Here is a 15,782-nt window from a genome sequence, read left to right as displayed (position 1 = left end):
TGAAAATTGGCAATTGACCCTAAACAACGAAAAGTGTGAGATCATCCACATGAATGCTAAAAGGAATCCGTTAAACTTCGGTTACACGATAAATCAGTCAAATCTAAAGGCCGTAAATTCAACTAAATACCTAGGAATTACAATTTAAATCAGAAGGAACACATAGAAAATGTTGTGAGGAAGGCTAACCAAAGACAGCGTTTTATTGGCAGGACACTTAGAAAATGTAACAGATCTATTGAGGAGACTGCCTACACAACGCTTGTCTGCCCTCTTTTAGAATACTGCTGGGCGGTGTGGAATCCTTACCAGATAGGATTGGCGGAGTACATTGATAAAGTTCAAAGAAGGGCAGCATGTTTTGTATTATCGTGAAATATGGGAGAGAGTGTCACTGAAATGGTACAGGATTTGGGATGGACATCATTAAAACGAAGGCGTTTTTTGCTGTGGAGGAATCTTCTCAAGAAATTACAATCACCAACTTTCTCCCCCGAATGCGAAAATATTTTGTTGACGCCGACCAACAAAGAGCGAAAGGATCAAAATAATAAAATTAGGAAAATCAGACCTCGTACGAAAAGATATTTGTGTTCGTTCTTTCAGTGCGCTATACGTGACTGGTATAACAGAGAACTGTGAAGGTAGTGCGATGTACTCTCTGGCAGGCATTTAAATGTGATTTGCAGAGTATCCATGTAGATGTAGATGTCAGTTTAGATGAACTTTTATTGAACACCGGCCTTTGCAGTTCCCGCTGCAACACACATCCACTTGGAACTGCTTAATCCTTGGTCTCTCTTTACAATTGATGCTTGCATTGGACAAAGTTCAAAATTAGGGGTGTGTATACCGCATGCACTGAACCAAACTCACAAAAATAAACTGGTGGCCATATGTTCATCTCTGCTTGCTCGTCATGAGTTGGCTCGTGAACAACGCTGTCCATTTCTATCCTGTATCACTACTAGTGACGAGAAATGTATTTTTATGCTAATATAATGAGAATAAAGGGAAGGTTGAGCCCAAACAAATCAGCAACTACCCTCACAAAGACATACGCTCATCCACGAAAGATAATGCTATGCATCTGGTGGTACAGTGACGGTGTGGTGTACTATGAATTGCTTCCCCAAGGTGTAACCATCACTGCTGACATTTATTGTCAACAATTTAGACGTCTTGCAGACGCAGCCCAAGAACTACGACCAAAAGAGTGCGTGAAATGATGCTACTGCACAATAATGGCCTTCCGCTTTCTGCTAGACAGACAAAAACACAATACAGGGGTTGGGTTGGGAAGTAATTCCACAGCGATCTCATTCACCTGACCTTGCGCCCTCAGATATTCATCCTTTTCCGCTCTCTATCGAACAACCTTCAGGAAACTTCCTTTCCGGATGAAAATGAACTGATAACATGGCTCGATGAGTTCTTCGCCTCAAAACTACGTGATTTCTACAGCCGCAGAGTCGAGAAGTTACCCCAGCTTTGGCAGACTATTGTAAATAATGAAGGAGAATATATTATGCGTGTCTAAAATCTCTGTTATGTGTATCTGTTGTGTTCATTAAACTTATGGAAAAACTAATAAATTCCATTAGAATGATCTTCAAAGTCCTTTCCGATATTTGACATAATTCTGTCATCGACAAAGCTCAAAGCTTTTACTTTTCATGCTTGAACTTCAGTTCTCATTCCAAATTTCTTTTTGCTTTCCTTTACTGCTTGCTCAATGTAGAGACTGAATAACATCGAATAAAGGCTAAAACTCTCTTATCAGTTAGTGATTCCCTCCCATGTTCTTCGACTTAAATCAGTGCATTCTGGTTCCCGTACAAGACCCTCTACCTTCAGAATATTTAAAAGTGTAGGAGTGTCCAAATTAATATTTTCAATAGTTTTCCCTAAATCTAGAACTGCTATAAATATAGGTTTTTATTTATTGAGTGTACCTTCTAACATAGGTAACAGAATCAAAATTGCTTTGTGTGGTTCTTCGTTTCTCCGGAATCCAAACTGAGCTTCCCCTACTTCTCCAATTCTTCTGTAATAGAGTTACTGTTTTGTATCCATTACTTATTAAACAGATGATTCAGCCACATTTACACTTTTTGTCTCTTGGCTTCTTTGTAATTGGAATTTTTACATTCTTCTTAAGGTCTGAGGTTATTTCATGTCTCATTTGTACTGCATACTAGCTAGAGAATTTTTGTTTTGGTATATTCTTACAAGGATCTGTCTTTTAGTTCCTGATCACTTGCCTGTTAGATACTAAACCTCTCAGCGGGCCCTCAGGCTCTGAGCACTATGGCTCTGAGCACTATGGGACTTGGAACTTCTGAGGTCATCAGTCGCCTAGAACTTAGAACTAATTAAACCTAACTAACCTAAGGACATCACACACATCCATGCCCGAGGCAGGATTCGAACCTGCGACCGTAGCGGTCACGCAGTTCCAGACTGAAGCGCCTTTAACCGCACGGCCACACCGGCCGGCCCGGGCCCTCAGGGAGAAAAGTAATGTGACACTAAAAGTGCCCATACAATCATTATAAGGGGATATTAAAATCAACTGCTACCTCACTGCTGTTAGAAAAGAACAGACTGTACGAGCACAGCGTTTCATCCTGCTGTTCCATCTTTACTTTCCCTAATCACCCATAACAAGCAAAAACAGTGCTTCCCTGCTCAGATCATCAACACCCTTATGTACACACGACAAAAACACGTAACCCGTTGAGTTGCCTTAGTTCAATGTCCTCTATACTCAATAAATTAGACCTCAATCTACATGTCCAAACTAAATGAATAAACAAATACAGACTCGTATATGAAGGTACTAGTGAGAGTTTTGATATGCTGACAGCTTCTCCCACTCCTTGTTACTGGAACGATTTCACATTCGTGAATGAGACACACGACTTGTTAATGTTTCAAACAATTTATTTCCATCTTTCCTCATCAACATATTGTTTTCTGCTGCAAACTAAAAATAATGTTATAACTTCTATGCAACATTCACATTTTATGTTTCTCAATCACAAAAATTTCTTTTGGATGTTTGAAATGTACCATACCTTCACAGTGGCTTCAATGTTAGAAAAGACATTTTAGATGCTTTGGAAGAGCGTCTTGCTTATAAAAGTCTCCCTCGGTTATAAGAAACAAAATAAATTGAAAAGTAAGTAAATAGTATGTGTTACATGCTAGATACGACATCGTGATGAAACCCACTTTGATGACTGAAATTAAATACAGATTGTCCCAAAAAGTGCTTCGCAACTTCAGTGTCATTAACTCGACATTTATTTAACTTAAAGATAAAAAATAAAATTTGTCAGTTGCACCTATTCAACAAATTTTAGTTTGGTTCTTTAACCAACTTCTGCACGCGATCCTCTTGTGGCAGTAGAGTATCTTGTAGACGTCCCAACTCACTCTCTGTTCTAATACGTCAGCGTCGACTGTCTCAATAGCTGCCGTTATCCTTGCCTTCAGATCAACACGTTGTGGCTTATCATTTGGTTTGATTTCCTGTAACAATTGCAGTATGTACGGAAGCAGATGAAGACCATTTGGGAGTACCCAGTGCAGTGTCGTACGGCGGACTGGCAGTTCTTTTGATGACTTACGAACAGACTTCTGTGATGATAGCTGGAAAACCTGTCAAATTCTCTCCTTAGTTTCGTCGCTCTTTCTTGGGTTGCCTACATGGTGCTTCAAATCCACAGTCTCTCTTTCCACGACTCTCCTGCTCTATTTTTTTATGAGTGCCCGAGAGGGTGGTGGTTTCCAGTATTTCGTTCTGAAAGTTCACTGAACTTGGCTTTCTGACTTCGTTTCAATAAACCAAGCCACACACTGTTACGGCTTAAAGTCAAGCACCGGCACACCAGTCGGCAACGATAGAGAAGAGATGGCTGTGAGAAGACATCAGCCAATCGCACGCTGACCTACCTCTCTCCATAACGATGTGAAGAGGACTTGAGTGCCGCGATCGATTGGTGACGGCCCATTTGAATAGCAGCTTCAAAAATAGGCACTTACATAGTAGCGTCAACTCTATTCATTTGGCTTCTACTCTCTATGTAGCACAGACTTGAAATTGTTTATACTGAAAAAGATTTATTATTTTGTATGTCGCCCTTTACTTGCGACACATCTGTGTAGTCGCAAAAGTTAAGTATTGTATCTTTACTTATTGTAATAAAACTCATTAATACAATTTGTCTGAGTGTTTGTCTGGCGAATCTTGTAAGCAGGCTTTGTAGACGCCATGTATTTGGCGATGAGAAGGTTAATGAATCCCATAGCAACAACCCAGAGCCTGGCTGCCACAAATTTTGTTTTGTCGTGGGTTTTTGTGTTTTGCTGGCGCGTTAATTCTACATTGTCTTTTCTTTTTAGGAGTGTGTTTACATGTTTTAACAGTGTCTCTTATAGTGTTTTTCCTATTCAGAACTTTTCTTTGCTTGCATGCTTATTTTTATTTCTTGCATTGTCTGTTTATTGCATTTGCCTAATCCAAAATGAGCTACCCACCTCTCCTACCCTTGCTCAGGCGTTTCAGCTGCAAGCGCTAGATGCAGCGCAGCTAACACAGATGTTTCAGTTTCAGGCGCAGTAAATCTCAACTCTGTTAAACACGGTGCAGCACTTACCCCTCAGGTAGCCAACGCAGTGCAAAATGTAACAACGGTAGCTCCAACTGCCATACCACCTTTTCGCCAGTTTAACGAAAAAGAAGGGGAAACAGTATGAAACCCATATCATGGCTCACAAAGTGCCAGGTACTCTGAAACTGCATTACCCTTCGTCAGCAGTAGGAAGTGCCATCTTTCGTTTTATTCAGGAATTGTTCTGTAACGCCACTCCGAGTGAACTTTCCAATGATCAGGTTGTAAATTCCGTAACTAACTATTAAGACAAACGAGTGAATGTGGTGGCAGCTAGGTAATAATTCTTTTGTTACAAGAAAAGGTCAGAACAAGCTCATCGCGAGTGGGTAGCAGATTTGCAGGGTATGACGAGGAAATGCAAATTCAAATGTGCTTGAAGTGCAAATTCTCGATCAATATGATTCAGGTGCCATAGCGGCCGATAAATCTGAGTCACAACCAATTTCTCTTGTTGAGTCGTCGCTTGCTCACGGTCGGCCCAGTATGTAGCAACAGCCCGTGCGCGCCAAGCCGCGTAAATAGTTCTCTAAACAGGTGAACAGCATTAAGTCATGCACTCGGTGCTATTCACGGCACAAACGCAAAGACTGCCTGTCCAGACAAACACGGTGTCATGCTTGTGGCAAGAAATGTACCATACAATCCGTATGTTTGCAACGGAAGAAACATGAGAATTCTGCCTGCTCACAAATATCTAGTCACAAGGCCCATGTAATCAATGCAGTGTATTCGAAGCCTGCTACAGGCATTAACGAATCTAGCAAACAAACCGTTTCTTCAGTGCTACGCCAGTCCAAAAAACTTTTTTTTTCATTTGCATCTTACTGGGAAACGTAAGGAATTTCAGTTGGACACTGGTGGCTATGTTACATTGTTGAATCGTAACACATATAAGCTGTCAGGCCCACGCCTGTCTAAAACTAGCACGAACCTGACGGCTTATAATGGTAGAGACATTTTCGTTCTCGGAAAATGTACTTTGTCTGCCATGTATCGAACGCATATGCGAACTGTAACTTTCACTGTGCTGTAGTCACGCGATTGTGAGAACATATTTGTCCGTGATTCATTTGGTTTGTTTGGCTTTCAAACTCGGGACAATGTGTTGTCAGTGACTGCATTCAACGCTAAAGACAGTGTAGCTTGCTTGTTGAAAGCCTTCCCTGAACTTTTTTCTGAAGGTTTAGGCAAGGCTAACAATTTTGTTGCACACATTACTGTGAAAGAAAATGCTCAGCCGAAATTTTCGCGGGCTAGAACTGTTACTGTTGCATTACGGGACAAAGTAGCTGCTGAACTTAAAAAATTGCAAGACAGTGGAGCTAGTCAATGGGCAAATCCACTGGTTTTGCTTCCTAAAGCTTCAGGTCACATTCGCCTCTGCGTTACTTTAAGTCTACAGTCAACCCACAATCTATGATTGATACTTATCCATTGCCACGCCCAGAGGATCTCATAGACAGGTTAGGAGCTGGTCGCTTCTTTTCAAAAATTGATTTGCCCGACGCATATATTCAAATACCACTACATGAAAAATCTCAAACTGTGTGTGTTGTGAACATTCGCTTGCGCTTGTTTAAATGTTTGCGTTGCCTTTTGTCAGTGGTTCCACACCCGTCTTTTTCCAACGGTATTTGTAACAGCTTACTGCTCAAGTACCAATCTGTTCAAACTATTTGGACGATAGTGTCGTAGAAGGTCGAACACCAGAAGAACACATTGCAAATTTGCGTGTTTTGTTTTGTGTTGTCTGATGCAAGACTGAAGTGTAGACTGGACAAGTGTGATTTTTTAAAACCTGAGTTGCTGTATTTTGGTCATGTCATAAACAGTCGAGATGTACATCCTCTTCTGTCACATTTGTTCGACATTCGTGACTTGCCAGTCCTCGCAGTGTCACAGAATTGTAGTCAGTCTTAGGGAAAATGAACCATTATATTCGGTTCATACCAAATGCTGCAAAAATCGGAGCTCCGTTGCATAGTTTGCATCGCCAGAACGTCCCCTTTGGACAGATGAGTTCCAGATTAGCTTTTCAAAAACTTAAAGATGCATTGCTCAATTATCGACGCTTGGTTCATTTTGATCCTGACAAACCAGTTGTGTTGCAAGATGACCCTTTTTCTAACGGAATATGAGCAGTGCTTTCGCACAGATTTGATGACAAAGACAGCATATTGCTTTCACATCAAAAGAGTTGTCCAAAGCTGAGAGTAACTATTCACAAATACAGGAAGATGCATTGGCTATTGTGTATGATGTCAACAAATTCCACCACTATTCGTTTGGCAGAAAATTCTACATCTACATCTACATGACTACTCTGCAAGTCACATTTAAGTGCTTGGCAGAGGGTTCATCGAACCACAATCATATTATCTCTACCATTCCACTCCCGAACAGCGCGCGGGAAAAACGAACACCTAAACCTTTCTGTTCGAGCTCTGATTTCTCTTATTTTATTTTGATGATCATTCCTGCCTATGTAGGTTGGGCTCAACAAAATACTTTCGCATTCGGAAGAGAAAGCTGGTGACTGAAATTTCGTAAATAGATCTCGCCGCGACGAAAAACGTCTTTGCTTTAATGACTTCCATCCCAACTCGCGTATCATATCTGCCACACTCTCTCCCCTATTACGTGATAATACAAAACGAGCTGCCCTTTTTTGCACCCTTTCGATGTCCTCCGTCAATCCTACCTGGTAAGGATTCCACACCGTGCAGCAATATTCTAACAGAGGACGAACGAGTGTAGTGTAAGCTGTCTCTTTAGTGGACTTGTTGCATCTTCTAAGTGTCCTGCCAATGAAACGCAACCTTTGGCTCGCCTTCCCCACAATATTATCTATGTGGTCTTTCCAACTGAAGTTGTTCGTGATTTTGACACCCAGGTACTTAGTTGAATTGACAGCCTTGAGAATTGTACTATTTATCGAGTTATCGAATTCCAACGGATTTCTTTTGGAACTCATGTGGATCACCTCACACTTTTCGTTATTTAGCGTCAACTGCCACCTGCCACACCATACAGCAATCTTTTCTAAATCGCTTTGCAACTGATACTGGTTTTCGGATGACCTTACTAGACGGTAAATTACAGCATCATCTGCGAACAACCTAAGAGAACTGCTCAGATTGTCACCCAGGTCATTTATATAGATCAGGAACAGCAGAGGTCCCAGGACGCTTCCCTGGGGCACACCTGATATCACTTCAGTTTTACTCGATGATTTGCCGTCTATTACTACGAACTGCGACCTTCATGACAGGAAATCACGAATCCAGTCGCACAACTGAGACGATACCCCATAGGAACGCAGCTTGATTAGAAGTCGCTTGTGAGGAACGGTGTCAAAAGCTTTCAGGAAATCAAGAAATACGGAATCAACCTGAGATCCCCTGTCGTTAGCGGCCATTACTTCGTGCGAATAAAGAGCTGCTTCTACCTAGTAACGGATCACATGGAAGTGAAACATGGACGATAAATAGTTTGGACAAGACGAGAATAGAAGGTTTCGAAATGTGGTGCTACAGAAGAATGCTGAAGATTAGATGGATAGATCACATAACTAATGAGGAGGTATTGAATGGAATTGGGGAGAAGAGAAATTTGTGGCACAACGTGACTAGAAGAAGGGATCGGTTGGTAGGACATGTTCTGAGGCCTCAAGGTATCACCAATTTAGTATTGGAGGGCAACCTGGAGGGTGAAAATGAATACACTAAGCATATTCAGAAGGATGTAGGTTACAGTAGGTACTGGGAGATGAAGAGGCTTGCACAGGATAGAGTAGCATGGAGAGCTGCATCAAATCAGTCTCTGGACTGAAGACCACAACAACAACGGATCACAAGCCATTGCAGTCCTTGTTTCATCCGATGAAACCGATTCTTGTACGAAATGCACAAAAATTGCAAAGATGGGCTGTATTGTTGTCTCAGAATCAATACAAGATTGTGTATCGTCCTTCTGCTCAACATGGTAATGCGGACGCACTTTTACGTCTTCCGATTGGTCCTGATACAGTGTGTAAACTTTTAGATGACAGACCTCTCCCTAGTCCTGAATCGGTAGAAGTCGGTAAACGTCGGGAGGCTTCGATAGGCACGCAGTTTCGACTGCTGCCAACATTACGTAGCTGACTGTGTTGTACAAGGTAGCCATTGTCGTCTGTTTCGTTATTGTTTTGCGCTGTACTGTTCTGCGTGTTTTTATTGTGCAGTTGTGCTAAACATTATCAAAATGAGTGAAGAGGCAGTTGCTGCTGGCCCATCTCAGGAGTCGCCATCAACCTCTACCGGTAGGCCTACGGTTAGAAGGAAACCAGTATTACGTAGCGATGCTCGCAAAATTATATTGCGTGTGATTGAATGCTGCGAAAGGGAAAGGGAGCAGAAAAAATTGCTTCACCCCATTTACAAATCTTCAGTGACAGCTGCTACATACACAGGACAAAGCATGCAAAGCATTGGAAGATTCAAACAGTTTTCCAAGAATCATCGTGGCGTATCACCACAAACGCCTGGCAATATGAATGAAATAAAATGAAAAAAAAAAATTTCGAGCAGTGGGAATCGAACCCAGGTCCACTGCATGACAAGCCTTTGTCTAATCAATTGCACTACACATGCTAGAATGACGTGCATGTTGAATCATTGTCTATTACTGTTTTCGGGCGTTCAGAGAACAACTCACCAAAGTTTCATTGCAATCAGATGAATGGTTTGTGAGCGCTTTTTACGAACAACACTTACAGCGAGTTTTACTTCCAAGCCTTTCGTCTGCTTTCGTGTAAGCATGACGCGCAATTTGTAGTGCCAGCACTGCAACTGGTAGGCGTGCCTTGTCCCCCCCCCCTACCCCCCACCCACAACGGCTCCTCTCCCCTCGCCAGCTAATGCTTGCATCCTCCTCTCCCCGCACTCCCCTCAAAACTCTGCCGTCTTACAGTTAACACACTGTACAGACTTTGACGTCTCTGCTGCATCTTGTTGTCACATCGATCCTCACGATTCTGAATTGCTTCCATCTTTCCTCTGCACTATAGAAAAATTTCACAGACTACGGAAGCTGATACAGATTTGAACGTTTTGCTAAAATACATTCGCGCATCTTGGCCTCGCTCATTGCACTCGGTAGTGCGCCGATACTTTGCACGTCGGCATAGCTTCGCTATACTTCAAGGTATGATTCTTTTTCAAAATGACAGTGTACAGTCACATGTCTTGATCCTCAAAGCTTTGCAAAAACAAGCGTTGCAGTTACTTCACCGAGGACTCTGTGGGATTGTTCGTACGAAACAATTGGCGCGTCGACACTGTACTTGGCAGGGTATGGACACCCAAACAGAACAGATGACGTCACAGTGTCACGCATGTGTGGAAAATTAGTCCGCTCTGCTACGAAAATTCTCTGTTTGGCCTAAGTCGCAATCACTGAAACTAGCTAGACACCAAAAGCAATCTAGAACGCAGTTAAATACACGGTCCGGTCGCATCTATGTTCGACGTCAGCTTGCAATAACCACTCGCAGAATCAGATGGGAGCACTAGCAGTGGAGAATTGGCGGATATATGAAGTGCGTCGGATGGGGTCGGAAAACCGTGCACTTGTTGTCATAATGCGGAAATGGAGTGATTTATCGGACGCCTAAATGGGCGCGATAATTGGCTTTCAGGACAAGGCTGGAAGCACTTCCAAAAATTACTGATTCTGTAAACCGTTCGAGTGTCGCTGTGATTAAAGTATACCGTTCATGACAAAATGCCACTATCCGAAACCGACACCGAGGCAACAGCGGTGCACCACCGGCCATAGATGACAGGAGTCAACGACCGCCGTGGAGATGTTTATGGGCGAACAGGTGTGCAACTGTTGAGAAGCTAACTGCCCAGAAGAACCAAGAGCCTACCAACAGTGTCTTCTCATTGACCATTCAGAGCAGACGCCTGATTCATGCACCCATGGTGAATGCTGTTTATCGGCGACGAATACTGTAATTTGCATACCAGTAACGCAACTGGACTTCCACCGAGAGGCACCATGTGGTCTTTTCAGATGAATCACGTTTGACGCTCCATCGGACTGATGGCCGTTAGCGTATACGGCTTGAAACTTCTGAACCCAAACACCTTGTAATAAGCGTCAGAAGGATCCAGGCCGGAGGAGGGAGCGTTATGGTCTGGGGAATGCTTTAGTGGCATTCCCTGGTAGGTAGGGACAGAGCATCGAGTGACATTATACTGAGTGCACTATCCGAAAATTACCTCGAGCAATTAAACAGAGAACGACTCGTGGAGATAACATCTTGGACCTACTGATAACAAACAGACCCGAACTTTTCGACTCTGTAAGTGCAGAACAGGGAATCAGTGATCATAAGGCCGTTGCAGCATCCCTGAATATGGAAGTTAATAGGAATATAAAAAATAGGGAGGAAGGTTTATCTGTTTAGCAAGAGTAATAGAAAGCAGATTTCAGACTACCTAACAGATCAAAACGAAAATTTCTGTTCCGACACTGACAATGTTGAGCGTTTATGGAAAAAGTTCAAGGCAATCGTAAAATGCGTTTTAGACAGGTACGTGCCGAGTAAAACTGTGAGGGACGGGAATAACCCACCGTGGTTCAACAACAAAGTTAGGAAACTACTGCGAAAGCAAAGAGAGCTTCACTCCAAGTGTAAGCGCAGCCAGAACCTCTCAGACAAACAGAAGCTAAACGATGTCAAAGTTAGCGTAAGGAGGGCTATGCGTGAAGCGTTCAGTGAATTCGAAAGTAAAATTCTATGCACAGACTTGACAGAAAATCCTAGGAAGTTCTGGTCTTACGTTAAATCAGTAAGTGGCTCGAAACAGCATATCCAGACACTCCGGGATGATGATGGCATTGAAACAGAGGATGACACGCGTAAAGCTGAAATACTAAACACCTTTTTCCAAAGCTGTTTCACAGAGGAAGACCGCACTGCAGTTCCTTCTCTAAATCCTCGCAAAAACGAAAAAATGGCTGACATCGAAATAAGTGTCCAAGGAATATAAAAGCAACTGGAATTACTCAACAGAGGAAAGTCCATTGGACCTGACGGGATACCAATTCGATTCTACACAGAGTACGCGAAAGAGCTTGACCCCTTTCCAACAGCCGTGTACCTTAAGTCTCTAGAGGAACGGAAGGTTCCAAATGATTAGAAAAGAGCACAGGTAGTCCCAGTCTTCAAGAAGGGTCGTCGAGCAGATGCGCAAAACTATAGACCTATATCTCTGACGTCGATCTGTTGTAGAATTTTAGAACATGCTTTTTGCTCGCGTATCATGTCGTTTTTGGAAACCCAGAATCTACTCTGTAGGAATCAACATGGATTCCGGAAACAGCGATCGTGTGAGACCCAACTCGCTTTATCTGTTCATGAGACCCAGAAAATATTAGATACAGGCTCCCAGGTAGATGCTATTTTCCTTGACTTCCGGAAGGCGTTGGATTATACAGTTCCGCACTGTCGCCTGATAAACAAAGTAAGAGCCTACGGAATATCAGACTAGCTGTGTGGCTGGATTGAAGAGTTTTTAGCAAACAGAACACAGCATGTTGTTATCAATGGAGAGACGTCTACAGACGTTAAGGTAACCTCTGGCGTGCCACAGGGGAGTGTTATGGGACCATTGCTTTTCACAATATATATAAATAACCTAGTAGATAGTGTCGGAAGTTCCATGCGGCTTTTCGCGGATGATGCTGTAGTATACAGAAAAGTTGCAGCATTAGAAAATTGTAGCGAAATGCAGGAAGATCTGCAGCGGATAGCCACTTGGTGCAGGGAGTGGCAACTGACCCTTAACATAGACAAATGTAATGTATTGCGAATACATAGAAAGAAGGATCATTTATTGTATGATTATATGATAGCGGAACAAACACTGGTAGCAGTTACTTCTGTAAAATATCTGGGAGTATGCATGCGGAACGATCTGAAGTGGAATGATCATATAAAATTAATTGTTGGTAAGGCGGGTACCAGGTTGAGATTCATTGGGAGAGTCCTTAGAAAATGTAGTCCATCAACAAAGGAGGTGGCTTACAAAACACTCGTTCGACCTATACTTGAATATTGCTCATCAGTGTGGGATCCGTACCAGATCGGGTTGACGGAGGAGATAGAGAAGATTCAAAGATGAGCGGCGCGTTTCGTCACAGGGTTATTTGGTAACCGTGATAGCGTTACGGAGATGTTTAGTAAACTCAAGTGGCAGACTCTGCAAGAGAGGCGCTCTGCATCGCGGTGTAGCTTGCTCGCCAGGTTTCGAGAGGGTGCGTTTCTGGATGAGGTATCAAATATATTGCTTCCCCCTACTTATACCTTCCGAGGAGATTACGAATGTAAAATTAGGGAGATTCGAGCGCGCACGGAGACTTTCAGACAGTCGTTCCTCCCGCGTACCATACGCGACTGGAACAGAAAAGGGAGGTAATGACAGTGGCACGTAAAGTGCCCTCCGCCACACACCGTTGGGTGGCTTGCGGAGTATAAATGTAGATGCAGATTCCCTGAGTGATCTTGTCGTTCTGGAAGGCACAGTGGATTAACACAAATATAAATCTATTCTTGAGACCATCTCTTTTCCAAATTTTGGTATTACCTTAGTCAGTCTCTTAATTTTTCAGTGTAAACACATTCACAACAATTCTGTGTGTACCTCCCACTTGGGAAAACAGTGGAAGCTATGACCACTGCGAGGAACCTATGATTCTGCCCATATCCTCGGGGACCATCTCCAACGTGTCACACGACTCGCAGTGTATGTGCGTCTTTCGAAGAGCGCCAGGATGAGTTAACCGTACTCCTCTGGCCACCAAACGCCCCTGATTTAAACCAAATCGATAATCAGTGGTACCACCTGGATCGGCGTGTTTGAGCCTTGGATTCTAAACCGAGAAAGCAAGAGCAGCTTGGGAGGCACTGGAGTCGGTATGGCTCCACATCTCAGTCGGTACCTCCCAGAACTTCATTGACTCTCTTCCTGCACGTCTCGCAGCGACCTGGGCTGCAAAAGGCGGTTATTCAGATTTGTGACAGGGGGGAACATTAACGTCAGTGGATAGTATATATAGTTGGAGGAAAATTGTAACCTCTCGAATCACCATGTAATATTTATTTCCCTATAGTAACGCGCGATACAAAAAAGGAAAAAAAATCTCTGTGTCTTGACTGAGTAACTAGTACCATTTATAAAAATGAAACCGATGGGCCGACTTTACCCTGACGCATTTCCAATTTTCTTACAAAGATAACATCACAATGAAAAAAGGCCTTTTGTTTTAATGACAGCCATCCCAACTCTCTTATATACTCGTAAGACTCTCTCCTCTATTTCATCCTAACACGAAACGAGCCGCCCTTCTTGTACATTTATTATGTATTCTGTCAGTCCTCTCTGGTAAGTACCCATTCCACACAGCAGTACTCTGACAGTAGGACGGACTAGCTAGTGTAAGTAGTTTTTTTAAAGGATTTTTTGCGACTTCTGACCATTCTGCCAATAAAAGGCAGGCGTGATTCGCCTTCCCTAAATCATTTTATACATGACCGTTCCAATTTAAGTTGTTTATAATTGTAGTCCCTATGGATTAAACTGAATCTACTGCATCTAAATTTGTGTCACTTCACATAGAACAGAAACTATGAAACTATCTTAGTATCATTCAGGAGGACAACGCGTCCGACCGTTCAGATTCAGGTTTACCATTACTTCCCTACATCGCTCGTGTGAGATTCCACGACGGTTCATTTAAGAGGGCACAGACGTTTTTCTTTCCCATCCTTGACACAATCCGAGCTTGTCAGCCCGTTGTCAGTGGGCCGTTATCCTGATCTTTCTTCCTTGTCTTAGTACTCATGTGAAGCGTCTCGCAGATTTTATTGTTCAGATTCAATTGCCACTTTTCGCACGATTCAGATATCGTGTCGTTTTCATCTCGTGATAAACAACGGCTTTATCTCAGCGTGTCTCCTAAATCATTTGTACAGATCCAAAATGAAAAGGGGCTATCACACTTCTCTTGGGAACACCAGATTTATCTTCGGCGTTCTCGTCAATTACTAGGTATTCTGACATTTGTGACAGAAAATCGCGAATCCATTTCAGTAAGCAAGCTACTTTGCGATTTTCCTAAATCGCGATAATTCTTAATGTAAGACTACATTTACTTCCTTTCCCAGTGCTCGTTCGATATGAGCAGGTGATCCATCATTATCAGCCTACCTGTCAGCCATGAAAAAACATCCACTTATTATTAGCTTGCTATTTGTGAATTGCGTTACTTCACACGGAGATAACGTCTGCAGTCAAATGAATGGTAACAGAAGACAATTTGTGCTGGCTAATTAATGTAATAAATGCGGGAGTGCGTGATGCACATTCTACTGCCCACAATAAGTAGAAAAGCCTGGCAAGCAGCAAGCCTAAATTATCGATTCAGTGGTTTATATAGACACAAAACCATTTTGATGACTGGTGCGAAGGAAAATCTAGTAAAGTCTGAGATGTTTCTGCTTAAACGTCGCAAAAAGAAATTAAATGCAGCAAATAGCAAGAATGGGCGGAATCTATAGTAATACTTTACTAATATTGTAAGTCGCAAGCTGGATAAAGTTGTGCCAGGAAGTTAATGAAGGATGGAAAAGACACACCGGGGTTCAGTTACAATTATAGAATGTCGCTGTGATGTCAGTCATACGACTACAACGCCGCCTGAGAGATTGATCCGCCGGATACGATTCTCTCGATAAACGGAAGAAAGGCTGTGCTAGCCAAAGAGTACTCAGCCAGTCGCAGTACTTACGCTCGCCGCGAGGCGCCGCTAGGCCACTTCATGTGTAGCAGGAGTGTAGTGCAGTTGTACCAGTCTACCGTTCCTAGCCGTGCTCAGTGCTATACCAAAACAAGTACCCTCACAGACACCAACCACATCAAACAACGTTTCAAGCCCTTTTTGGGCGTTTGTGTGATCATGGATCCTCTCAGACAGACCAACGTGCAGGGAGGCGGCGGACTGTGCGTACGCGAAATTTGGAGGACTGGGATCTACAGGATATTGGTC

The sequence above is a fragment of the Schistocerca nitens genome, chromosome 2 (genome assembly GCF_023898315.1).
Source record: "Schistocerca nitens isolate TAMUIC-IGC-003100 chromosome 2, iqSchNite1.1, whole genome shotgun sequence".
Classification (NCBI taxonomy): domain Eukaryota; kingdom Metazoa; phylum Arthropoda; class Insecta; order Orthoptera; family Acrididae; genus Schistocerca; species Schistocerca nitens.
Note: the sequence above shows the minus strand (reverse complement) of the source record.